General features: G+C 46.5%; 1 protein-coding gene across 5 annotated transcripts in view; it reads left to right on the forward strand.

Annotated features, from left to right (window-relative positions):
* Nck2 (NCK adaptor protein 2) overlaps positions 1 to 27,555 on the forward strand; it is a 121,714-nt gene that overhangs the window by 50,528 nt on the left and 43,631 nt on the right. For all 5 annotated transcript variants that reach the window (XM_085679629.2, XM_085679630.2, XM_085679632.2 and 2 more), the window contains exon 2: positions 14,889 to 15,091. The gene's annotated coding sequence lies outside the window, so the exon portion shown is untranslated. The remainder of the gene's footprint in view (positions 1 to 14,888; positions 15,092 to 27,555) is intronic.

Here is a 27,555-nt window from a genome sequence, read left to right on the forward strand (position 1 = left end):
CCAGCTTTGGCCCGGGAGAGCTGTTGCATTTCAGATCTCTAAAGTTACTACCTTAGTGGCAGGGGGTTGTGGCCTGGGGCCTGCAGATATAGCCCACCAGCGGCAGACAGAGACTACAGTCCTGTAAAGAGCAATGGTATTGTGGGTTTATAAAATAGAATTTGGGAACTGCATTGGGAGTTGAAGATGCCTGTTGCCCCTGCTTGGCTATTGTGTCTAGGGCTTTTCAGCAGCCGAATGATTTTTTTCTTTTTAAATGGTTGCTTGTTCTGAAACGTATTATACATTTACTTGACATTTTAAATTCAGGATTAGAACGATAAAGTCTTGGTTTTACATTTGTGTGTGCTTTCTCCTGAAAATAATAACTAGGTATGTTTATGTAATTACTTTTTGGCTTGATTATTTTATTTACACATAATACATATAAATGTTTCAAGTAGCTGTCCATGTTATTGCTAACGAGTGCATAGCAAAAACAGCTGAAAATACTTAGTTTTGGGGGTTTCTCCCACTAGCAATCATAGATTGTTGCATTCCGGGCCGTTGGGAATGATCCCTCTGTGTTTATGCCACCAGCTCAACATATAATTTAAGTATTTCTTTCTGTTTTCAGACACTCAGAAGCTAATACCCAGAAGTTAATTTTGTTAACTGTGTGGTTCTGATGCCAAACAAGGTGTGTTCAGAAGCGTCTGTCACAGGCAGCTCTCTCTGTCTGTGGGTTCTACACCTCTGGATCGAACCAGCTTTGCATGGGGAATGTCACGTGTCTGCTGACATGTGTGCTGCTGGGCATACATGTGGTGACTGACCTGTAACCGGTCCAGATTTTCTTGTCCTTCCCTAGGCTTTGTGTGTAACGACTGTTCTCACTGACCTTATTGTGTTTGTATTAGCTCCCATTTAGAGAGAAGTAGGTTGTGTCTAAGGAAGGTGTGCATAGGCTACAACCACAATTTTTTTTATAAAGGAATCGAACAGCCGTGTCCCCTCTCCCATTATCGATGCCATGGTGTGGTGGGGTGAGTTTGCTGAAACTGTTGGGTCTGCATGGACATACCTTATCAAACCAGGGCTTATAGTCTGCTTTGAGGCTCATTTTTGGTTTGGTACATATCATGGATTTGAACAAATGGATCCTATTTTATTTTCTAGTGTAAGCAAATGTACACACACATCTAAAGTACAGTTACAGTTTTAATATTTCCTATTTAAAAATTAAGCTATGATACCGGTCCTCTGTATCCTTTGCCCAAGTTAGAGTCTTAAGACGTGCTCCTAACTCTGGCATATTATAATTGAGTTAATCCTGACATTGACCCACTGAATGTGCTATTTATTCAGTTATTTCTGAAGGGATAATTACAGCAACACCTGTCTAAACACCTTAATCATATGCCAAGATAGAAAATACATGAATATCCCTGTCTGTTTATTGCCTTTTCTGTAATTTACATGTCTGCTTCAGTGGTTCTCACCGGCATGATTTTAACTCCCAAGGGATATTTGACAGCTTTTGGGGACATTTTTCGTTGCTCCAACTCCAAAGAGAGTGGAGGTTCCTGTTAAGTATCCCGTGATGCTTGGGACAGTCCCTAACAAAGCACTGTCTCTTCCCAAATGACAGTGTGCCGATGCTGAGAAAACCCATCAGATTCACCCAGGCATTTGAAGGCTGTGTTCCTCCCTCTAGATGCACCCCTAACCCCCATTCACTTCCCGTTTTCCTTCCTCTTCCACTTTGCTGCTTTTCAGCAAAGCCAGGCATTTACAGCTAGGACTTTAGGAAGACACTGGCCGTCTAAAATATGAAGTCATGAGAATGGTGTGTTCTTTACCCAGCTTCATAGAGAGAGAACAATTAGCACATGTTCTGTGTTGTTAAATAACACTACTCAGTTTCATTTCAACGGAGTCAGTAATTTAACTAAGTATGTAAGCATGGATGGGTGTGGGGAGGTGTTCCTCTTCTTTGCAGAAGGCCTACTGGGAATATTGCAATATAGTTTAGTTGCAGAGATCATGTCTGGGCCTGGAGGAGGTGTGCAGTATGCACGTGTCAGGGCGGGTCGTTCCTTGGGAGCTTGAGGATTACCCAGGCATTTCCCCTTGAATTAGTAATGAAGAGTGTCAGTTAGTTCAATGCAATTCCAGAAGTTGCAACATGGCTTGGCTTTCCTTGCCCATACTACCATATGGAGTAAACGAGTGTGAATGGCGGCGGTGACACCACAGAACAAAGCCCTCTCCAGCTGGTCATTTCTCTTCGACAAAAGTAAATGCAGTACACGTGGAATTGCAGAAAGGTGTACGTCCGCAGAGAGCTTCTCGACTTCCTGGTGGCAGTTCACAGGCGTGTTCTGCCCTTCTCCCCAGCAGAGTTCATCCTCAGTTTTAGGAGATGGTTTCCGGTTGGGTGGGTTTCAGCGTGCCGCTTGCTGGCTCTGTGCACCTGAGTGTGGAGCTGCTGGTTCCCAGGGAGTCTTTAAGAAATGGCTTTAGTCCTCAAAATCGCTTCTCTTGACTTTTTTAGGGCAAAAAATTTCTTCATTTTAGACCTTTGCCTCCCAACATATATCACCAGCCCTTTTAATCTCAGCATGTTCTGTCTTGTCTCACAATCTTTCCTGACCACCAGACCACATGGCAGCCTCTTGTCTGCTCTTGCTTTCCTGCAGAAACACTGTGCTCTGAAGAAGAAAACTGACTTGTGAATCTGCAACACAGAAACTCGGTGATTCCATGTGAACTTCGTTTATTAATTTGGGGCTAACTTAGGGTTTCACAAGTTTCCTAAGCTGGAGGAATGTGGGGGTGTTAGCAGCTTGACCATCTGAAGAGTGTGACAATGATGGAGGCTGTTTTAATTTGATTCAGTTCATTTCGTAGAGCACAATTATTAAGACGTTTGTTTCTGGCCTCTGTTTCAGAGCCATTATTAGTCATTGGGCGTCCAGGAGACTCTTTGAACATTGGTGTCCTTGGGATTTCAATGGAAGTCATATTCACTTGGGGAAGGGTTTATTCTCTTCCAGCTACTGTGTATATTTTTTGCAGAAAAACATTTTATATCAAAGAATAGCATGTTAATATAAACTACACTTGAACTTTTATTCCCAGCACCCAGAGGCCGAGTTTATGTTTTCTTATGTGCAGTGCTTCTGTTTCTTTTTCTAAAGACATTTGTTCCGCAAAGGATAGTTGGTGAATAAATAAAATCACTGAATTGTACACTTTTAAAAAAAGATTTATTATGTACACAGTGTTCTTCCTACATGTCTACATGTTTCTCTATATCTTTGCTTCTTGCTCCATGACTTGCTGTGTAGCTGGGTGGCTGAGCCCTGAGGTCCTCTCCTTTCCCTTCACTCCTTGATCCATCCTCTTTACAGAGTTCTCCTCTTATCTATCCTCACTGCCTGCCGGCCCTGCTTATCCTTTCTCCTGCCTGGCTATTAAACCTTCAGCTCTTTATTAGACCAATCCGGTGTTTTAGACAGGCAAAATAACACAGCTTCACAGAGTTAAACAAAAAGAAAATTTAAAAAAAAAGGCAGCACATCTTAGCATCATTAAACAAATGTTCCACAGCATAAACAGATGTAACACATCTTAAAATAATATCCCACGACAGAAAACAGTAGCTGTTAACCCGCCTTTGGACATCTCCCGTTAAGAAGCCAGGAAACAATTATGGTTTATGGTGGGTAGTGTGTCCCAGCACCCCAGTGCTCTGTTACTCACTAACAGGCATTCAGCTGTTTCTGTCTCACCAGATCACTGCCCCTGGCCTGGCTGCCCTGCTGACACACACAAACGAGACCCACTTCTCTAGTCTGGACATCAGAACTGTGGTGCGCTCCTTGACCAGCAAGGAAGAACAACCACGAATCGAGGATTCTTCTCTGATCACACTTTATTGGAGCCTCTTGGTTGAAGGGAGAGCGGAAGAGAGAGAGAGAGAGAGAAAGACAGAGAGAGAGGGAGAGCTAGAGAGAGAGAGAGAGAGAGAGAGAGAGAGAGAGAGAGAGAGAGAGAGAGAGAGAGAGAGAGGCAGAAAGCAGGAAGCAAGAGAGAGCGAAAGCCCAGAGGCAGCTACTTTTATAGAGTGGGGGGACTCGGGTACTGTCCTGATTGGTGAATACCATTCTGCTGATGCCCGGGGCCTCGGGATTGGCCAGGGACAAAGCTCAATTGCGCATGTACAGGCAGAGGGCGCTCCGCCCCACGTAGCACTGCCAAAGAAGGATTTGTTTACCTCCAAGCTGCAGGATTGCCAGCGCCATATTGTAATGGCGATATCCGGACGGCTCCTTACATAAAACATTGCCGAATTGTTTGGTTTTTTTTTCCTTTTACCTTTTTATCTTGAAATAAGTTTAGATATACAAAACATTGCTGAGATACTTGAGAGAATCCCTATCTCCTCCCTTCCTGCTTTGTCCGAATACCAGCATTCCCCCTAAACACAGTCAGCTGAGGCGGCTCAGGTATTGGTCTGCAGACCATCTGCCAGTTTAGCAGCTCAGAGTTGACGTCTCTATTCAGTAGTTTATTCTTTGAAAGTTTGTACGTGCGTATAACACTTTTTGGTCCCACTCACCATCCCAGCCTTGTTTTTGTGTGCTGCTCACTGAAGCATAGGTAACAATGTCTTCCTCCCCCAAAGCCATCGACTGCCAATCATCCTCCTTTGGGAGTGGTTGGTGGCCTATGAGCCCCACCCTTATCTGTGATTGAATGTTGGTGGTGGGTCTAATCTCGTTCTGGCCTGTAGGGAACCTCATGAATTCAGCAGCCCTCCATTCCCAGAAGATCTTAAGGCCCTCCTTCCTGTAGTCTGAGTCTTAAATTTCGTTTCCTCCTCTTTCCGTGTTATTCCCCAAACCTTGGAAGGGAGTGAAATGGGTGTTCTGTTGATGGCTGAACAGAGAGTTGTTGTCTTGGTGTTCGTGAGTTTACATCTCCCTTGAGACCAGCCTCTTCCACAGTGTACGGCCATGTATTTTCCATTTTCCTCGACCTTTGTTTTCTTGACTTGCTCACCTTATTAACAATTTACAGGACCCCTGACAGAATCAGGAAGGTTTGTCCCTTGTGTCATAAATGGAAACACGCTTTCCCCCTGGCTTCTTATTTGTTTTGTGAATCTGCCTCTGGTGTATTGACACGCGAGAAGAGATTTTGTATTTATCTAATTGAATTTCTCTTCTTTTGCCATTTTGGAATTTAGTTGTGGCTTTCTTTAAGGATAAAGAATATTTTCCATGTTCCCTCTGTGACTCTTGTTTTTTCAGGAAGTTATAGGTGCTTTGGGTTCCTTTTATGATGTCTTCACCTTCACCTCCTGATGTCCTCCAGTGTGTCCATTGTTGGCATTTATAGAGAAGCTGCTTTCCCCCCAGTGACTGTCTGGCCTTGTTTTTGTCTTATTATTTCAAATGTTTCCTTAGCTACTACCTAGCCTCCCATGCTATACCAAAGTAGAATTGATGAACTCTTTGAAAACTTTGTAAAGCAGATACACAGACAGAATACTAATCTACTAAAGCCCGGAGTTAATAACTTTCATCAGCCTTCTGTATCCTCGGATACAGCCAACTTGGATTCAACCCACCCCAGACTGAAAATACTTGGATCAAAAAATTGAGTCTACTGAACACATGTCTATTTTTTTCCATAAATAGTATTACTACTTACATAGTATTTACCATTAAATAAATAATCTAGGTATATGTATGGAGAATGTGCGTATGTTACGTGTAAATATGACACAATATTTTTGTAAGAGCTATTTTACATAACTTCGGCATCTGCTGGATTTGACAGCCAGGAGGTCCTGGAACAGCCGCCTGTGAGCACCAAGGACCAGCTGTACCAGCTGTACCATGATGACCTATAAGAAAGACAATAGCAGCTGAAGGCCACTGAATTAGTTAAGCATAGGAAAGAGGGCAGATGGTTCCCCTCAGCCTAGGACTGAGTGGGCCACATGTATTCACAGGTCCCTACCTGGACTCGTCCTTACCCACTTCTACTGCACTCTAGGTTGTAAGGAACAAGTTAAGGATGTCTGGGAGAAATCTGACTGAAACCCTGGATGATGTGTGTGTGTGTGTGTGTGTGTGTGTGTGTGTGTGTGTGTGTGTGTGTGTGTATTTAGAGAGGCTAAAGCCAAGTCAAACACTGTTGGTAAGATGTCATTAGATATGTCTGCACCAGTGCTGGATGGGTGGAGCTAGCTAGGTGTGTCCTCCTCTGACATGCCCTGCGGAGGAGTCAATGTGGTCGTCCGTGTGATCTGTCATCCTTGGTCTCTAGGTCAACAAGGGGCAGTGAACACAGTTCAAGGTTACAGACTCTGAAAGCGGCAGGTACCGGGTTCTGACTGTGTCTCCTGTTTCTGTCGTGTGCACACGATCTAAGTTCTGTGCTGGGTATGAGGGTAACGAGCTGTCGCATAGCTGTTTTTACTGAGTGTAGTAACGCGTGTCCATGGCACCCAGGGTATGTCCAGTAAATGGTTGTCAGCATCAAGGTCTGTTTCTCCTCTTTAGCTTGCGAGCCCTGAGGCACGCAGTTACAGAATTTCCCTCGGGTGCCAAAGGGCAAGGAGAACAGCTTTATAGTCACCCCGTCTTGTCTTCAGGGGAATCACATCTGAAATTGGCTAGTATCAAACGCTGTGTGGATTGTGTTTTCTTGTCTGTATGCACACCTATGATAAAACTTAATTACAAATTACACCAGTAAGACATTAATAGCAGTAGAACCTTGTACCCTTGTTCTATAATAATATTGGCACGAACGTGTTCTCTCTTGAGTCAAGACAATAATATTCTCATGCTGTGGTTAATTGGGAGTGACTGAAGCCATCAGAAACGAATCCTTGGATAATGTGTGCGAGTGCAGTTTAGAATTATGTACAAGAGGCCCCGACTTCAGACTCCAGTACCACAAGTCAAGGCATGTATGTGTGTGATTAGCGGGTAGAAGTTGAAACCCAGCTCAGGTCTGAAAGTTCTGTCTGACTTTGGTCTGTTTCTTGAGGTGGTGGAACGTTTAGCTTGGCATCTAAAGGAAGCAAGTTAGATCACTTGGGGGCATACCCTTCACGAGGCACTTGGGGGCATACCCTTCACGAGGACACGGGGACCCAGACCTCAGGCTCTTCATTTTCATGTTTTGCTTCCTGGCACCGTGAGGTGAGCAGCTTCACTTCATCCCTGCTCTCACTGTGATGTTCTGTGCTGACTAGTCTTGTCTACTTGACACAAGCTAGAGTCGTGTGAAAGGAGGGAACCTCCGTTGAGAAAATGCCCCCATAAGATGCAGCTGTAGAGCATTTTCTTAATTACTGGCCGATGAGGGAGGGTCCAGTCCGTTGCAGGCTGGTGGTCCTGGGTTCTGTTCGAAAGCCCATTGAGCAAGCCATGGGAAACAAGCCCGTAAGCAGCATCCCTCCACAGCCTCTACATCCGCTCCTGCCCCCAGGATCCTGTCCTGTTTGAGTTCCTTCGGTGATGGACGATGATGTGGAAGTGTGGACCCATAAACCCTTCCCTCCCCAACTTGCTTTTGGTCTTAGTGTTTCATCATAGCAATCGAAACCCTAACTAGGACATGCTATCCCATGCCAAAGCAACTGACCAAGGCCCACGCTGTGAAGCTGAACTAGAATAAACCTCTGCTTCTCAGCAGTAGATTTTTCTCCAGTGTTTTATCACAGTCACGGAAAGCCAACTTACATCTGCTGCTGCAGGAGTGTGGTCGACCGTCTGGATATTTGTTGTCTATAGGTGGAGGTGATCCTCAAGGCAGAGCGGGCATCATGGAGGAGGAGTAGAAATTCAAGGGCTGGTGGGTCCTGTCAGTAGGCGAGCCCTTGTGCTTTGACTGGGAAGCGAGTGGGTTCCCATGTTCTGTGGTCTTCCAGGTGCAGGGTGGAATCCCTGTGGGTGTTCTCTGAGGGACCTTGGAGAAGAGTGTCAGGAGAGTAGACCCTAGTAAATGGTTCTCCCCCCCACCCCCGGGGAGAAAATGGCAGGATCAGCAAAGAGACAGGTGGGCATTTTTAAGAGAGTTGAAACTGGCCAATTACTGGCCATCTGTGTTTCCTCTCAGGGGCGCAGTGGCTTGGTCTCCGGTGGAATCTGGAGAAGATTGAGTTCTGTGCTGGCTAGGGTTTTGTCATCTTGACACAAGCTAGGGTCATTTGGGAAGAAAGAATCTTAATTGAGAAAATGCCTCTGTAGGAATGGCCTGTAATTAAGTCTATAGGGCATTTTCTTGATTGGCGATTGATGTGGGAGGGCCCCGCCTCTTGTGGGTGGTGCCACCTCTGGACAGGTAGTCCTGGGTGTTATAAGAAAGCAGGTTGAGCAAGCCATGGGGAACAAGCCAGTAAGCAGCACCTCTTCAGGGCCTCTGCATCAGTTCCCGCCTTCAGGTTCCTGCCCTGGCTGCCCTCAGTGATAGAGTCTGACCTGAGAGTGATCGGCTGAAACACACCCTTTCCTCCCCAAGTTTCTTTTGGTCCTGGTGTTTCCTTGCAGCCATAGAACCCCTGCGGGCATAGCACTTAAGGGTTCTTTAATCTATTTAATGTCTACACGTCTGGAAGACAGTCTTTTCTCTTTATTTTCCACATCTCCTGGGAAATCTTTATGGAACCCAGTAAACGCAGCAGTGTGATGGAGCACCCACTCCAAAGCCGGTGTGTGTTTCCCGCATCAGGGAGCAGCCTCTTCTGCCTGCCTATGTCCCTACTGGGAAGGTTGGTAGCATCAGGCTCAGGGCCAGCGTCTGTTCCGTAGTGCTTGCTGAATGAGTTAACTTGAAGTGTATCTGAAAGAATAGCATTGGGATGATGATATGATGCTTGGGGAACCTTGTTTTCGCTTGTCAAGTTAGGAGAGTTCTCTGAAAAGTGACTCTAGGAAATTTCACAGTTCCCCTTTGGCTTTTGAGGTCAGTCTCTGCGAAGGAAGATTAGATATACTTTCTCAGGTTTTATCTAAAACAATTATGTTAATATTGGGGTTGTCTCCGTAGAGTTTACTGTAAGGCTGATACTTTGTATAGTACCGAGCTATTTTAGAACCAGCCTAAAAGTTTTAGGCTTTTTGTTTGTTTGTTTGTTTGTTTGTTTGTTTTAATAAATTTTCTTGCAGCAGATAATGGAGAAGCCCGGCTGTGTGTTCCTGGAATTCCCTTTGACCCCCACTAGCCTGGGCTTATTTCAGAAGGGCAGGGCAGTGTCTGTGTTGGGCCTTCTCTGCACAGTGTTTGCACTTGGCAGGTGTGCAATACGTTTGGCTTGATTAAATGAGACTTTCCATTTAGTTCTGGCAACAAGGTGACTGATATAGCCACTAAGGCAGTGGTTCTCAACCTGTGGGTCACGACCCCCTTGGCAGCTCGCTCTCTCTCTCTCTCTCTCTCTCTCTCTCTCTCTCTCTCTCTCTCTCTCTCTCTCTCTCCAGAAACGTTTACATTACGATTCATAGCAGTAGCAAAATTAGTTAGGAAGTAGCAATGAAATAATCTTATGGTTGGGGGGTCACCAGGGCACGAGGAGCTGTGTTAAAGGTGGCAGCGCTAGGAGGGTCGAGAACCCCTGTGTAAGGAAACCTGGCCCCTGAGTTAAGTGGTAGCCTCCAGCATTACACTCCTGCAGGTTGTTGTCCAGTTTAAAACAGTCTGTGTCCTCGGCGTGCCATGCAGAAGGTCGCCAGCATCCTCACCTAGGCCAGGTGTCTCCAGTTGGTCCCTCTGTTCATATCCTTTACGTTTCCCTAGCCACTGGGGAGCACTGGAAGACATTGGTCAGTGGCCAGTATGAGTCCCTAATTCTGGAGATCTCCGGTAGGATTTGCTGTGTTGAGTTGAAGTAGATGGTATTAAAATGTGTAAAAGGGAGTATCTGAGACCTGGCTGAACAAGGGTGGGGCTTGGCTTGGCGCCAGGTGGGTTTTGGCATGCCTGTTGGGTCTTTGTGCTGGCCAAAAGGCCTGCCGTGTCCATCTCTGTGTTCTGGTCTGATTTCAGTTTCAGAAGTGCTGACACAGCTAATCTGAGCATTTATAGCTATTTCCTCCTCAAGCTCAGTGTGTGGCTCTTTGGGGATATTCACACAGAAATGGCTTAATTGGATTTCAGCCCAGACACAGTATCTGAATGGTTCTTTATGAATTGCATTAATTGGGCTGCTGCCATAGGACGTCAGTTTCTCTCTCTCTCTCTCTCTCTCTCTCTCTCTCTCTCACACACACACACACACACACACACGCCACCCCCATGTCCCTGTCCCATCCTCCCCATCTGTGTTGTCCCCTCTTTTCCCTGACTCCCCAAAAAAAGACCTGGAAGTTGGTAACGTGTGAGGTTCTTTCTGGAGCCACAAGGACAGCAGTCCAGGGGAAGCTGCGTTTTCTTTGTGTTAGCTCTTCCTCCACTTGAGTACATGTTAGACTGCACTCTGTGGTTTCCATGGAACTGGAAGATGATCTTCCAGAAGATCCTCCTTGCAGCCACGCCGCAGCAGCGAGGGTCTGGGTGGACAGTGACGTTCGGAGCTGAGACAAAGATGTTTCCAGGAGAGAGAAGACACTGCAGACGCAGGCTCGTGGTTGCCAGGGGTCTGGCATGCAGAGGGAAAGTGGGCTCCTCCGCTCTGGCCGTCTCCGGAATATGTTAAGATGGCTAAATATACTTAAGCACAGTGTATTACATTTCAATTCAGCTACAATAATTAGAAACCTCCATGTTTACGTTTTATAACCATTAGCTTTTTAAAAAGGTCACTTTCTTTTTTAAATTAAAATACATTTTAAATAGAGCTACAGAACTTATTCATGGTTTTGCTGCCATTTCTCACCTGGTGGCACAAATCCCCATCCAGACTCCCTGGCTGCCAGCTCCCTGCTGTTCTGTGCACCTAGACCCCATTGTTTGTCTTTCTCCACCTGGGATTCTTCACTGAGCATGGTTACCCATGTTGAGGCATGTGCTAAGTAGTGTTCTGCCGTGTGCATGGATCTCGTATTTCCTTGTCCATTCATCTCTCAGTGGACACTATTTGTCTTTCATTAGCCTTAGAGTTCTTAAACACTCTACTACTATTTCTTAGTAGTGCAGGCTTGAAAGCAAGCCTTTGACACGTCGGCCTGATCAGGCCGTAGCAGCTTACACTGTGACGTAAGGGAGAGTCCCCAGCCGTACTTCCTGTCCTGACATAGCCCTCGTACCTGGAGTACAGTGCTGTGATCCTGAGTCTGGAATGAGAACCTAGACCCTGACCAGCACAGAGCCCCGGCTCTTTCCATTCTGGGCTGCACAGATGTGTGGCTGGCAGGCTGCACAGGCTCAGCATTTGCTTGGTTAAATTAATACACGCTCTAAAATAGCACTCAGGTGCTCTCCTTGAATAGCAGGGGTAAGGTTTGTGAGGCTTCTGGTTTGGTTGACTGTACGGTGTAGGGAAACTCGGGTTTATAGAAGACAATAAAATAGTCTCTGTGTTGGGGAAAAAAAAACTTTGTCTTTTCCAGGAAAACCACAGAGAAGTCCAGGCATACTGGTGTACCTACATTCTTGGACTAAGGAGGCAGAAGCAGGGCCCTGAGTTTGAGGCCAGTCTCGACTGCAGAGTGAACTCAGGGCTATTGTGAGCTCTATGGAGAGGCTGTTTTTTTTTTTTGTTTTTGTTTTTTTTTTTTTTTTTTTTTTAAGAAAGGAAGGAAATAGTGTTGCTGCATAGAGATAATGCCAGTGTATAATTTGGTATAAATGGTGTTGTCTTTCCCAGTGGGGTCATTCGGGGACATAAAATGCCACTTTGCCAGGGTGGCGTGGGTTTCCTGGGGGCATCCCCGGGTTGATGGAATTACTTTCTACATTTCTCCAGCCCCTGCGGAGGCTCACTGGCCCCTTGAGATGGTTAAATACCGAAAGCCTGGCCTCCTCCATGCTTCAGGCAATGTTCTGATTTTTAACCGTAGATTTCATGTGCCGTTTTGCAGCCAGAAAAATACATTCTACGCTTACTTCCCCCTAGAAAGACCCTAAGCCAAGAGGAAAGCACAGAGCCTTGGCCCCCAGGAAGTCGTAGGCAAGGATAGAGGCTGGGGCTAGGGCAGGGCTAGGAAGGGGCAAACTTGCTAAAGCACCAAATCAATGGGGGATTCTCCATGCCTAGCACTCAGCCAGGGTCGGGCCCCTTCCATCAAGATAATCTCTCCCATCTAAGGGGGTCTCTAGGACTAAACTGCTAACCTCCTGGAAATGTCAGGGGTATGTAAAACACCAGTTGAGCCTGGATTCACGTGGTGACTGACAGGCACTGTGTTTGGACCTGTCCAAACATTAGATACCAAGGGTTTCCAGTTCATAGCTTTGCTTGAGGCTGGTGGATATGGTGCACATGGGTCTCTGCTCCTATTAGAGGCATTTCTTTTCCACTCACCTTCAGAAGGAGCAAAGTGTGCAAAGACCAAGTGAACTTGTGTCTGAAAAGCCTCTTAAGGAAGACCCTCAGTGTCCCTGCTGTGATTTGGATCTTAAATGTCCCCCAAAGACCGTGAGTTAAAGGTTTCCTCTACAGCCTATGGCACCTTGAGGATCTGGGGGAACCCTTAGGAGGAAGGGTCTAGAACAGTGGTTCTCAGCCTGTGGGTCGTGACTGGGGGAGGGGGGATGTCGAATGACCCTTTCACAGAGGTCATTTAAGGCCATCAGAAAACACAGGTATTTGCGTTATGATTAATAACAGTAGCAAAATTACAATTATGAAGTAGCAAGAAAAATAATTTTATGGTTGGGCGTCACCACAGCATGAGAACTGTATTAAAGGGTGCAGCCTTAGGAGGGCTGACAACCATTGGTCTATAAGGGGACCTACCTCCATTTCCTGAGTCCTGAGAGGAATATTGGGACCCAGGTTCCCCCCCCCCCATTTTCTGTCCCATGTGAAGTTAGCAGTGTTGCTCTACCTTGTACCCTTCCATCGTGTTCTGCTTGCCACCAGCCCCGAAACAGTGGAGCCAGCCTGCCAGGGACTAAATCCTCTAAAACCCTGAGCCCTAATAAACCTTTCCTCCATCAAAATCAATTATTATTCTTGGGTATTTTGTCATTGAAACAGAAAGCTGACCTACGTTGTCCCCAGGGGAGTTAACACCCTGTAAAACTGAGGCGTTCGTGGGTGTCCTGAAAGGTTATTAGATCCAACCGCAACCACGGCACAGACTGTCCTTAGAAAGCCTGGCTTCAGGCACGCACCTCTTCTCAGTTAAAATCTTAAAAATCCAGCCTTCTTCTAGAATAGCACCTGGAACTTAGAAATACAGAGATGGGCTGGCAGGGTCACAGCCAAGTCACAGTAAGGTCGGCGGTGTCAGCGGTAGGTTAAGACCTCACATCCAGATGCCAGCGCCTCATCTTACAGGAAACTCTGGACAGAGAGAAAGGCACCTAGGATTTTCAGTGTATTTGCTTATGGTTTTTCCTTATAGTGGTTTGTACTGTTTAAACCACCCAGTTCTTGAGATAGAGCTAGAGAATGCAAAGAGGGGGATTCATTTTTAAATCAAAATTTATGAACTCATCTTGTAACGCTTTATGATGGTTCTGCTTGAATTATCGCTTCCTATTCGAATAAAATAGAATTCAGTTTTTCTGTGGGTTTTTTCTTCTTCTTCTTCTTTTTTTTTTTTAACATTTTTAGGGCATTATCATCCTAGGGATGAATTAATAGATCTCCTCCAAGTGAACTGTCAAGACAGGTCCCCTCTGGGTTGGAAATGTGATTAAAGATGCTGGTGAATTTGCATGGAAATCTGCAGAGCACGCCAGAGTTCCCTTGAAAATGCTAGAGGGAACCAGAAGTGCTTGCCCAAGTGTGTGTGCGGTGAATGCTCGGCCGCTGGACAGGCAGGAGGGCGTGTGGCCGCCTCTATCGGCCCGCTTGTCCGCTTGTCTCTTAACTACCCTGTACCTTTGAGGTGCTGGTCACAGATTCCCCGGTATGGTCAGGGATGCTTTTAGCCTTTGGACTTGGATTCAGTTGGTGGCACCTCAGTAAATGGCAATGTAAGAGACACTCAGTTGTGGGTAGAGCCCTGTGTGGTCCCCCTTCCTCTGCATCTGAAAGCCTTCCTTCTCTTTGGGGCAGAGTAGAGAAGAGGGCTGGAGTTGCAGTTGCTTTGGAGTCTGCCCCCATTGTCATTTCTTCACCTGGTGCTCCTGGGTGTGAGGGGGACTCACCCCCCCCCCCCCCCCCCGCAGAGGAGCTTGTGGAGGAGGGAAGGTGACTAAGGAGAACGGTGGGTCCTCATGTTTGGTGGATGTTTCTTAGTGTGGAGAAGTTTTCCCCTGAGCAATCAATTACCAGGTGTTTTGGGAGATTTTTTTTTTTAATGAGATTTAGTTTTAATTGTGTGTGTATGCATGCATGTTTCTGCATGTGAGAGGAGGTGCCTAAGAAGGCCACAATAGGGTATTGGATCCTCTGGAAGCTGCAGTTAAAAGCAGTTATGAGCCTCCAGCATGGGTGCTGGGGACCAAACGCTGGTCCTCTTGCAGAGCATAAATACTCTTAGCTGCTGGGCCATCTCTCCAGCCCTGTCCTATTTCACCAGTGTTTCCCTCCCCTCCCTCCCTCCCCCCTCCCTCCCTCCCCCTCCCTCCCTCCCCCCCTCCCTCCCTCCCCCTCCCTCCCTCCCTCCCTCCCCCTCCCTCCCTCCCCCCTCCCTCCCTCCCCCTCCCTCCCTCTCCCTCCCTCCCTCCCTCCTTCCAGTGGTTAGTTGAGCTCAAATAAGCAAGCGCACCTAAAATGTGCTTTCTATTTCTACAATTTCTAATATAGCCTTCCTCTTTCTATACAGATACCATAGGTTCGTCTCCTACGAGTACCACGCCGGCTCATACTTCTCTGCTGAGGTCCGAGCTGACTCAAGAGCTTAGAGAATCACTGCAGCTTTGTAACCTTCAAGGTGTCCTCAGCAGGAAAAAAAAAAAAAACAACAAAACTCATCTTTTTGAAGAGTGCTACGTTTTGCCAGTCACCTCTTGCAACTGTGTGCCAAAGGTAAGCTTACAGATTTCTGCATAAAATAGTCAAAAGAAGTTGGCTGGTTTCTTTTTGTTTTTTTGCTTCTTTTTTTTTTTTTTTTTTTTTTTGCCTTGAGTGTTTAATTTACGTAGCAGTTACTTGGTTTTTAAAATTTTTAAAGATTTTTTAATTTGATGTGTATGAGTGTTTTTGAATGTTTATGTACACTATGTAGGGCCTGTGAAGCTCAAAAGTAGGGGTTAGATCCCCTGAAAACTAGAGTTATGGATGCTTGTAAGCCTCCGTGTGGGTGTTGGGAACCAAATCCAGGTCCTCTGCAGGAGTAGCAAGTGTTCTTAACCAATGAGGCATCTCTCCAGCCCCCTGCACCATAGTTATTAAACTAGTACTACAGCAGTAGGTGATGGCCCTGATTTGTTTAAATGCGTTAAATTTAGGCTCTGACGGGACATAGTTCAAAAACGAGGTTGTCACTGTCCTGACTTGAGAGCAGGTTGTTTTGAGTGTTTAAGTACAAGGGTGCAGACCCGTTCACATATCCCTCCCATGCAGTGAGGTGAAGGAGTAAGTCATAAAACAAAACAATCCCATGCAAACTCAGAATTAAGATTAATAAAAGGGTTATTTATTTAAAAGGAAAAACTTACAGATCACCATCCTAGACAGCAGCCTCCTGCAGGAACAGGAAAAGCTTCTGATAGTCAGAAGCGGAATCCGAAGTAAGCAAGAGAGAGCGAGGGGGCTGCCGCTACTTAGTTTTAAAGCAAAAGACACCACATCCCAGTGGGCTGGTATCTCAAAGGCTATTGGTTGAAGGAGCAGAATTAGCTCCTGCAGCAGTAAGGTTCTGGAATGTTCTTTGAATTGAGGTTGCCTGTGTACTGACTGGGGACTGGAAGCATATAACAGGGAGGAGAGTGGTCTTCAGCCTTGTCAAGTTCAAGTCCGGCTTGGTGCCAAGCAGAAGACATGCAGATAAACAATAGATCCCTAGGACCGCCTCACAAGTCTGTGTGAGTGGTGCGCTCCAGCTGAATCAGAGGAAGTGCTGTCTGTAAGTGACCTTGTGCAGCCAGGACCACGGAGTCCCCACAGTGATACTGGTGGACAGAGATGAGGCTGTGTAACAAATAAATGAGGGGGAGGAGAGAGAGAGGGAGGGAGGGAGGAAAGGAGGGAGGGAGGTCCTGTGTGTGAGTGCGTTGGGATTGATATATTCTAGACAAGCATTCTATACATGACCTGTACCCCTAGACCACAAACATATCTTGGCCATGACTAGTCGTTTGAGGCCTTAGCAGGCCATCTGGTGTTCCCTCTGGCTGACAGAAATACCTCGTGAGAAGGTATATTGTCATCTGTAGAGGGTTGCCTCGGAATTGCAGGGCTAGCACCCACCCATTGTCCTTCTCTTCCCATGCAAATCTCATACTGTTTCTGCTATTTAGATTGTCTTGAGATAGTCTCAAACCTAGGATTTGGTCTGTACAGTTTGGCATAATGATTTCTGTAGATGTGCCTTTATCTGAGTTGGAGTTCTCTCTCGTTTGGTCTGAAACGACCACTGAAAGACCTTGTTGTGAACGTGCTGTTTCTCCTTGATGCTTTTTTAACACATTTGTCTGGAAACGTGTTGATGGCCTAACTGTGCCTGTTACACTGTGTGGTATTTAGAATGCCGTAATGTTGATAGTGCCGTATATCGTGAGGGTGCCCTTAATGAAGTGCCCAGTGCTTTACCTTGACGTCTTTATGGTTTCCTGTGGAGGAAGTGGCTCACTGTCCCAGATGTGTTGTCTGGCTGAGGTGGCTTCAGAATTAGGTGCTGGCCTGGAATCCAGAGACAGTGACACTCAGGCCTTGGAACCTGATTCCCAGCCCTCCCCATGGTTGTTATCATATCACTGCCCACGGAGGGCGCTGTTGAGCTTCGGTTCCCCTCCTGCCTTCACAGGGCCCTCCACTTCCCCTTGGCTAGCCCGTCGGGGTAGGGAGCATCCCGATCAGAGCAGATTCGCTTACAAACGAAACTTCTCAAACTCCAGTGGCTCACGGTCTTAGAAATGGTCGCTGAGGTGGAGCCTTATTGGATTCAAGTCGTTTGTAGATGTGGTCAGCTGTCAATCCATTTGTTCAATTTTATGGACACATAAGTTAGAAATTAGAGCTTTTCAGATCTGATCACCAGAAGGCATTAATGATTCATCAGGAACAGACTTGCAGTGCTTATGAGGGAGTTTTCAATGATCAGTCAGTGACAGTGATAGACTCAGTGTTTGTATTGAGCGGGGAGAGGACTGTCTGGGCTTCCTGGTACTGAACCAGCCTGCACAGTCAGCCGGTGCAGTATGCCGGCCAGCCAGTGATTTCAAGGGCTATGTTTATTTCATAAGGGATGAGATCTATACAGAAAGCATTTAATTTTGGGGTTTCAAGGTGGGGCGGTCGTGTATTAAATGCTGTGAGCATTGGCCACATTCTAAGCCATTTAGCTATTATTGTTTTAGCGCTGCTTTTCAGCAGCTGCAAAACCAGATAAAATACAGTCCCAGACACCTTCCATGTGTCCTGGCTGGCTAGGGTGAGAGCTTATGCAGGACCAGCTAGACTACATGGGCTGTATTGTTGTGGGACAATGGTTTGTACCCTATCAACTGTATTTTAATAAAATACAATTTTTATTAAAATTATTTAGTAAAATGCTGATTGGCCAGTAGCCAGGCAGGAAGTAGAGGCTGGGCGACAAGAACAGCAGCATTCTGGGAAGAGGAAAGCTCATTCTGCAGTCGTGACCCAGCCGCAGAGATAGCAAGATGTGACTGCCTCCCCGAAAAAGGTACTAAGCCACGTGACTAACACAGACAAGAACGATGGGCTAATAAATGTTATGGGTTAATAAGAAGCCTGAGCTAATAGACCAATTAGTTTATAACTAATGTAGGCCTCTGTGTGATTCTTTGGGACTTAACGGCTGCAGGACCAGGTGGGACAGAAAACCTCGGTCAGCACTACCCTGTGTCTATAACCTGTCTGTCCTTTGGGAAGGCCCAGGGATGTTGCCCTGGATCCAGTTTGATGGAATGAAAGGATGAGTGGGTAGAGACTAATTGTCCTGCTTGGCATAGGCCAGGCTTGGTGACCTGAGTGGGTATGAGTCCTAGAGACACTGGTGTGTGGGGCTAGAGATAGACTTTCTGATCCATGACCTTTTGAAGTGCCAAGAGGAAGGAAGCACTGTGATTGGAGAGCATCCTCAGTGTGCCAGACTACAGTGTCATCTAGGAAAAATGGTGACGGGGATGGTAGTTCTTGGGTGCGTTGCCTAGTTACTGGGTACCCGATATGTGTACCAGGTTGCTAGGCCTAAACTGGGCCTGGGCTGAGGGAGCAGTTTGGGGAAGATGGGATCTTTGAGCTCATTTCCAGGGCTGTGTTTTCCTGTCTTGTCTCATTTGAAGTAAAGGCACAAAATTTGGGGCTCCTCTGGCCTGCCTGCTCTGGAGAATGGGGACCATGGAGACGGGATGCTCACGCCCCATCTTCGCACTCAGCTCGTTTTATTTACAGACGATCACTCAGCATTTCACTTGAGAACTGAAATTCCTTGTTGTTGGAGGTGGCTGTCCCTTAGTGCGGTGGATGCTGCGAGACCTTTGTGTGCTATCCTGAGAGGAGAAATGCCTTCTCCTGAATTTCCCCGGCTTGTCAGTGGCGGCTAGGAATATCTTGGGATGTAGATCCCGGGCATGCTTCTGTGTTCATCCCATTCTATCCTGCACAGATACTACAATGCAGAAGAAAATAACACACCAAGCCTGTTGGACACCCTGACATTCCTAAGATTACTATCCAGTGATAGACCATTAGTGAAGGAAAGTTTCACGACTTACATTCACATTATAGCTGATTTATATAAAGCAAATTTTCCTAAGGTTGACCATCTGTTTTGTATTATTGCAACAGAATTCTCAAGGCTGGGGGGATATCTATGAAGAAAAGAAGCTTGTTTAGCTCACAGTTGTGGGGCTTCAACTGTGAGGGCCTTCTTGCGGGCAGAGTCCCCAGGCTGTGCATGACGTCACATGCACATGCAAGAGACAGTTTGTCCTTTCTCTCTCCATGCTCATTAAAGGTCACCAACACTCATTCATGCATGGATCTGTATCTTGATGCTTCTGTCTAATTCCAGTCTTTCCTCTAAGTGTCATAGATTAAGTTGCAGTCTCTTTAATACCTCCTTCTTATATCTCGTGGGGATTTCAGCACACGAACCCTGGAGGAGCCTCAGCCACATCCAAATCATAACAGTGTACGTAGAGAACGTCTTGGATTGGTCTGTTCCTTATTTTTAGCGCAGCCCTGCATTTGTCGTTTTGGCTGTTGTTACAGTGACTTACTTAGAAAGGCTCTTTGCCGATGAAGCTGCCTGGTACGTGCTTAGGACTTTAAGACTCCAGCTGCTGCCGCAGGTGCACAGCTGGAAGTGTCTGTGGCTGGAAGTGACTTGTTGAGTTTCTGCAGAAACAGAGGAGCTTGTGATAGTCCAGGCCACAGTCTCTGCAGCTTGAACCAGTTTCTTCCTGTCCAAGGTCGTTTCCAGGGCCCAAAGAGGACCATAGCCTTTGATCCTGCAGGTTTTATAGGGGACAGTTCTGTAATAATTGATTAGATAATTGCCCAGCAGGCATTTACAGCTGCGTGAATAAAAAAAAAAAAGCCCTACAGCATTGCCTCCTCCATGGTTACCGTAATGAAATGGTTGCAGAACCTTGATAGGGTTGCCCTTTCTGCTGCATCTCTAGCCTCTACTGCAGATAGATCGCCTCACGTGCTAGGTGAATAGGTAAGGTAAGCATGTGAACCAAGGCCTGCTGCTGGCCTTCTTCCCCTCTTCAGATGACAGTGACAACCGTGTACTTGCTGACCTTGAACGTGGACTCCAGGCTTGTTGAGAGAAATCCCGTGGTCAGAGCGTAGTGCTTGTAGGTATCTCAGGAGGCTGGATGTGTCCTGCCCTGCACAAAAGCCTTTCATTTTTACATCAACTTCCTTTGATTTGATTTTTTTTTTTTTATTCTTTCCCCTATAGGAAAATCTCCAGCTAGTAAATAGGATTTGAAGAATCCTTTTCAGCCATATGTGAAGGAAAAGAGGGGACAGTAAGAAGGAGGGATGGGGAGGACAGGGACCCCAGTGGCATTTTTTGAGCTGAGTCAATGTAATTTTGCAGGCTGCTTAGCCCACAGGCGTTGGTGCTCGGGGTCCTCTTAGCCCACCGACTTAGTCACACCTGCCGTGACAGGAGTTATCCACAGAGACGACAGTGCCTGGTGTTCAGCAGCCACTTCCTGTGTGCGAGCATCGCCGCTGGTCCCTTCTGCAGGACAGAGCTTTTCGTATTGCTTTCTGTGTGTGATCAGCAGAATGATCGTTTTCTCATGGTCGAAGTAGTGATAAGACAAGCTTCCCCAGCCATCTGTCTTCACTGATGCCCCGAACCAGAGCAACAAAAGTTTGAAAAATCAATCTGCCTATATCCACCTTCCTTTTTTCCTGACAGATTGATAGAAGTCGAGTAACTAATATTCTGGGTTTTGTTCTAAATGAAAATATTCCCCTCTTATCCGAGGCTTCATTTTCTGCAGTTGGTTATCTTTGTCAGCCATTCCCGGGAGGGGCGGGGGAGTTTAAGTAGAAAAAATACAGAAATCATCCATTTAATTGTCAACTTTATGCTCCCTGAGTGGTGCGATGAACTCTTGCTGGGCTCCAGTCAGGATTGAACCGTCATTTTATCCAGTGTGTCCACGCGGTATACCCTCCCTCAGTAGCCATTTCTGTATGAGACCAACCGTGCATTAACAGGCTTGTGTATAGGACTGCGAGCTAGCCGTCCACGCTTTCAGGCACGTAGAGGACTGTAGGGAAGCAGTAGCCGCTCAGCTGCAAATGGTAGTGTTGCCGCTGCTGAGATTCTGAACTCAGGAAGAGTAGACAGGTTTGTGGAAAACAAAAGGTCCTGTGTGTCAGGGCAGAAGTAAACATACCGCTCTGTGTGTCAGGGCGAAAGTAAACATACTGCTCTGTATGTCAGGGCGGAAGTAAACAGATCCCTTTTGTGTGTCAGGGCGGAAGTAAACACACTCCTGTTGTGTGTGTCTGGGCTGAAGTAAACATACTCCTGTCATGTGTGTGTGTGTGTGTGTGTCAGGGCAGGCGATATAGGCTTTTAGCAATGGGCCCTTGACTAGGTAACTAAAAAATGAATTGCTTTGCCAGTGTGAGGAGAGCAGATGGGATTCCCCCACATGTACTCACCCCAAGAGTACACTCTAGGAGTGAGAGGCACCTGACAAGTGGTCCTTGTAGCCTTGGCAGTGTGGGGTTTCTAAGTACATGCACCTGCCGATGCCTCTGGTGGATCTCTCTCTACAGGAGCCCGGGGAGCCTGAGTCTATATCTTCTTCCTGTCAGGATTAATTTTCCTTTTGATTCTTTTATTTTTTTTTTCTAAACCACTGCAAATGTTTGTGGGCTCTAAGATTTAAAATGGCTATGAAAACATGAATAAATCAGACTATTGGAGATCGCAGTTTAAGGGGAATGACTTTGTGTGCTGTGTGGATAGTTGAGCCAAATATGAAAAGATCTTTTGGGTAAAACAAAGGGAGACCCTAGTATTTGCTTTGGTGGAAGGTGGCTGTGCCCTCTGCCAGGTCTGTGACCCTGGAGGCCAGCCTCAGTTCCCGGGGTAGTGATATGCCCCCTCCAGGACTTTTGGTCACCCCTAACATAGCACTGTCCTTTGGTAAGCCTCGAGTGTGATTTCCACTGTAAGAAGTAAAGGCGATTCTCTGAAAGGCTGTGGCCGTGTGCGGGCGCAGGTCTCTGTAACCTTGCCAAGCCACAGTCAGGAGGGACCTTTGACCTCTGTGGACTTCAAGCCAGAGGGGATATAGCAGTGGCATTCCTCCTAAGTATCTAGGCAGTTTGACTCTTCCATGGACATGGGTGGAGGGAGTCTACAGACTCGGCATTCCATTTTTCTTATAGCCTTCGGTCTGGGTTCTGTTTACACTCGCTCTCCCTGTGGTTGGTGTGTAAGCAGCAGAAGTTACCCTTATCCCCACTGATCACACAGAGGAACACTTAAGTCTACAGGTGCTGACTTTTCATATGCAGTAACCCCACCCCACCCCCAGCAGAGGGGACATGTTCTAAGACCTCTGAGGACACCTGGATAGAACTGAACCTCATAAGTCCAGATCCCGCCCTGTGAAAACAAGGTTTTTCATAAATACCAGTTGGGACCCTTTTGTAGGCCACCACAGAACACTGGGGGTGAGAAATGATGCTAACCTTACTAGGGGCCGTGCATACACCCGGTGGTAGTTAGAATAAGAATGACCCCCATAGGCTCGTATATTTGACCTTATCAGGGAGTGGTACTCTTTGAGAAGAGCAGGAAGTGTGGCCTTTTTGGAGGAAGTGTGTCACTGTGGGTGGGCCTTGAGCTCTCTCCATCCCTCTGCTTGTGGATTAGGATGTAGCTCTCAGCTACTGCTCCAGCACCATGTGCTCCCCACCATGATGCTAGTGGACTAACCCTCTAAAACCAAAAGCAAGCCCCCAATTAACGCTTTTTTTTTTTTTTTAAAGAATTACCTTGCCTGTTTGTTTCTTTCCAGCAATAGAATAGTGACTAAGACACACCCTGGGCTCTGTCATTTTCCTAGCCAGACCCTGCTTCCTTCAAAATTGCAGTCCCTATGTCACTGTGTCCTGGTGATGAGAACTGGAACACTCGGTTCTGTGAGAGCCTGCTGGAGCTTTGGAGAACACAAGACTCTTTAGCAGGCCAATTGTTTCCTGTCTCCTCGAGTGGTTTGCTTCACAGCATGGATATTGCTTGTGAGGAAGTGTTATTTTGACTGTGTCAGGAATAACAACTTAACAATGCTTATATAGAATACTTTATCAATCAGTTGTTTTCTCTGCCAAAAATAAATAAATAAAACTAAGCACCATCGTGTACCCACATCAGAACTAAGTTTCAGCATGATAAAGGTGCTGAAATTCCCCCCTTCCAGTCGCCTATGTTTGGGCTGCTTCTCAGTAGTTTCCACAGCACCACTGTCTGTCACAGCAGGTCCTGGGCACTGTTAGTTCCACTGAGGGCATTCTTAGCACATGATAGAGTCATTGTATATGGATATATGAATACAAGTTTATGCGTGTAAGTCACGTATTGGAAGGATGGTTTAAATGTTCATTAAAAGAAAGCGAGAGAGAGGTCATAGTAGTGTTTTCTAGGAAATGACCCCAGAGGCTCGTGTGTTAGAGGCTCTGTCCCCAGCTACTGAAACTATTGGGTGTCAGAAACTCTTGAAGGTGGGGTCTGGTTGAGATCACTGGAGGCGGACATTGGAAGGATATGGCTTGTCCTCTGCTGCCTGGCCGTGTGATTAGGAGTCTCTCTCCTATCCCATATTCTGACTGTTTTGAAACCACCTTGCACAGGCCCATCATGGTCAAGCGACAGGTGTGGCCATGAGCAGGTATCGGGGAGGAGTCTGTGGATGGAGCAGTTCTCTGTCTTGATGGCTACAGGAACCCACACACCATGAGCTGACAGAACTGCTTACATGGGGCCACCATTATTGTCCTTAGCTAGGTAACGTGTAAGTTTTAGAAGAAATGGGTGCTGGATACAAGTAATTCTTCTGCACAGTCCTGGGGATCTGTACTTACTCCAGAATGGAAGTTTAAGCAGTTGTTTTAAAAGTTGGGGCTGAGGAGGGGAGGGCCATCTTTTCCCATTTGTTTCAGGAGCCTGTAGGTTGGAGTCTAAGAATTTCCAGTTTATGTTTCTGTGAATGAGTGACTCACAGAAGGGAGGAAACAGAGCAGGGGTGGGGATGGAGCTCATACCATGACTGCAGCAGCGCTCTTGTTCCTGCCTTGAGCCCTTGCTGTGCTTGTAGTTATAATCTACAATAATTTAGATGGAACTAATGTTGCTCAAGTAAATTAAATGGAAGCCATGTGTACTGACTACAAGAACACTACAATTCAAACTCCAATCAGCACACACACACACACACACACACACACACACACACACACACGAATGAATACAGTGTTTACTATGTTTTGACTGCTAAGTCTAACAAGCAAGGCTATAAACAATGGCTTTGCAAACAAGGATTTGTCAATTACGTCAGTTACTGCTAGTGAGGTACCTCCTTTCATAGATCTACCGCTCTGGGTCAGGAGACACAGGCTGTGATCTCATCTGTTTTTTTATTGGCTGTCGCATCTTGAGCAGTCTTGAGCAGCTCACTGGCTCATACACGTCCAGTTTCCTTTTCTGTTGAGTCGCAGGCCTGACACCCCCAGAGGGGCTGCCTGGAGATGAACTCACCGCATTGTGAGCACCTAGTGAACTTGATCTAGAATGTGTTCTGTGGAGAGCAGCAATAACTCGCTGCTCTTCTTGGCTGCACCCCTGGGAAAGTCACAGTCAGTGAAATGTCATTTTGTTAGAAACCGAGCTGAGCGTGTCTTCATACGCTCCGTCTCTCTGAGGCTTGGATTTTTCCAAACATTGATTACAGCCTCTATATACACGAGGCCAAGCCATATTGTCTGTTTTGCTTGTGTTAGTGCATTCTAAAAGGGAGCCTTGGATTCTCTAGTCCTGAGACTTTCACCACTTCTGTATTCTGAGTCACCTGTACGCCTGCAGGAAGATGATTGCTTCATTTGTTTACGCTGCTGTAGGATACCGAACTGTGTGACGCCATGGCCCATCTGTCCCTTTGACTGCTGATTGGGCCGGTCCTTGTCTTTCAGCATCCTCATTATTGCGGCTGTGAGCATCATCGTATACATCCCTAGGCCCTCAACACACTGAAGGTGTCTTTTCAGACTGTCAGTGGGCGTGCGACCTTGTATGCTCAGTAGGATTGTTGTGACTTGCTTTCTATCAAACCTCACTTATCCCCTAGCAGAGCGTGTGGACTCAGTTTGACCCCCTCCCCCAGCCTTTTCTGGTTTCCCCAGCTAGTGTTAAAGTGGGCTCTTACTGTGGTCGCAGGCAATGAATGAGTTTGAATGCTGTTTTATGTACATTCGCCATCTGTGCTGTCTGTCTGCAGTGACTTTGTTTTGCCTGCTTTTCCTCTTGGTCTTTTTCTCTGTGTTGTAGGGCTTTTCATTATTCTAGACACCAGCCGTTTGTCATTATAGACATTGCTTCCTAGCAGCCATTTGTAAACAAGCATACTCAATCTTTTGATCTCCAGATCCAAAATTCCTACGTGCAAATAACCCATGGCCCCACCAGGTGTGTTCAGCTTGTGACCTGATAATGGCTTTGCCCTGGAGTCTTGTGGGTGTAGCCCAACATTGAGAGGCCTGAGAGATGGCTCAGCAGTCAAGGTTTGCAGCTCCCACGTGACTTACACATAATATACCGACACATAATATACCTACACATAAATACATTTATAAACAATATTAAACTTTTTGAGAATCTTTGCAATTTTTTTTAACTTGATTGGACCGTTCCAGAGTGTGAGCATCTTGGATGACAGCATTGTATTGTGCTGTTAGAAGGTTGGATGCTCTTGGTAGACCCTCTGCTGAGTTAGAATAATCTCCAGTCTTTACCCGAACCGAAAGCGGATAACCACTCTGTAAATGACAGTGTTTTTGTGTGTGCTGATGGGTCTCTGACTACTTTTCCTGTTGTTTCATTGTTCCACGGCTCTTCTGTAAACCATAGAGTTGGTGAGGATCAATGCAAGTGTTTGTTTTAAATGATAGAATTTTATTAAAAGTATGTTTATTATTTTTGTACCAGGAAGACAGTGAGTTTCATTCAGGCTTTGCCTTGGGCATTACATGTGCTTTATTAATCTTTAACTTTTTTTTCTAAATCTATACCATGAGAATCGCTTGCTGGAGAACCGACCTGGGGAGTGGCCTGTGAGTTGTAGGAGGGTAGAAACGGGGTTAAGGATCTGTATAAGGCCTGGAGAGTGGACACAGAGCTGCAGGCTTTGTCTTGGAGGGATTGAAAAGTGATTAGCTTCGAGGCACTGTTTCAAGGCCAGCCTGCCTGCAGGAGTTTGTTGGGTGGCTGGGAAGAGAGAGGAGTAGGGGATGGGGGTATGGGAGTCTCAGATCTTTGGTCTGATACCAGGTGAGTGGTTACATGGCATTTCATTTACCAGGATGGCAATCCCTGGGCAAACAACTCTAGAGTTTTTGTTGCTTGTTGCATTGATTTTTCTTTTGTTTGAGTGGGAGAATCCGAATGATTTTAGACATCCCAGGTTTAAAGCATACATTGGACATCCACATGGAGATGTTCTCTAGGTAGCTGAAGGGAGAAGTCTGGCAATGGGAGGAATGGTGGAGGGGGGGAAGGCGGAGCTGGAAAACAACTTGTAAGTAGTTTAAAGTTAAGGTTGTGGATGGAGAGGTTGCCCGTAGGATAGAAACACAAGAGACTAAGGAAATAGCAAGCAAACAAGCCTGCAGACAGGGTAGTGTAGGAGGAGGGTTTGCAGAAGGACTGGCCATAACTGCTGCTGTACTGAAGATCCACGGGATGGGGCGGCGTAACATGGAAGGGATAAAGGCCTTCAGTAGCCTTAAAGAACAGGTAGGTGGGAGAGCGGGTAGAGATGGCAGGGTAGACAGCTTCTTATGTTGTGTTGCTATATAGGAAAGAGATGCCGTAGGTGTGGTTTGTGGTCAGGGATGCTGTTATACATGAAATGAGATGGTTTGGAAAGATCCTGCAACGAGAGGAGCTGAGACAGGTTCCATTTAGGAGGCAGACTGCCTCAGAGGGGCGCAGGCAGCTCACCCCAGTGATCCTGGGGACAAGGGGGATGTTCCCAGGGATAGTAGCGATCATGTATTATTCTTCTGGTGGTTGCTCATCCTTTGCCTCAGAAGACACAAAGGCGAGAAGATGGGAGCAGGCGAGGAGAAAGGTTTAAGGGAGTTCGGGCCCTCAGGCAGGCTCACAACATAGCTCTACTTTCTGCAGGCCCAGGATGGAGGAACCTGGAGTAGCAAGGAAGTTTGAAAGTATGTCTGCGTTATTGTCACCTCAAAGTGTCGTTCTTTACTCTGTCAAGAAGGTGTGCTGTAACAGTCAGTGTAGGCAGTGCTGGGCACTATGGGATCAGCTACACAGATTCTGGGACTGCAGTGGAGGGTAGAGTAATCCTGGAACTGCTTGTTGTGCTAAGCAAATATATTTAAGCTCAAAATACTGGGATGCACCAGTGGGACAAAGGCCCTGGCTTCCAGGACTCCTGGCAGTCACCGTTGACAAGTGCTCAAGGTCCAGACCACCAGTCATACGTGTTGATGGTGTGTGCGTTTCCTCAGCACACTCTGGTGAACCATGGCGCATCCTGTAGTGGTTTGAAAGACAATGGTGCCATAGGCTCATA

Source organism: Myodes glareolus, chromosome 18 (assembly GCF_982192425.1).
Source record: "Myodes glareolus chromosome 18, mMyoGla1.1, whole genome shotgun sequence".
Taxonomy (NCBI): domain Eukaryota; kingdom Metazoa; phylum Chordata; class Mammalia; order Rodentia; family Cricetidae; genus Myodes; species Myodes glareolus.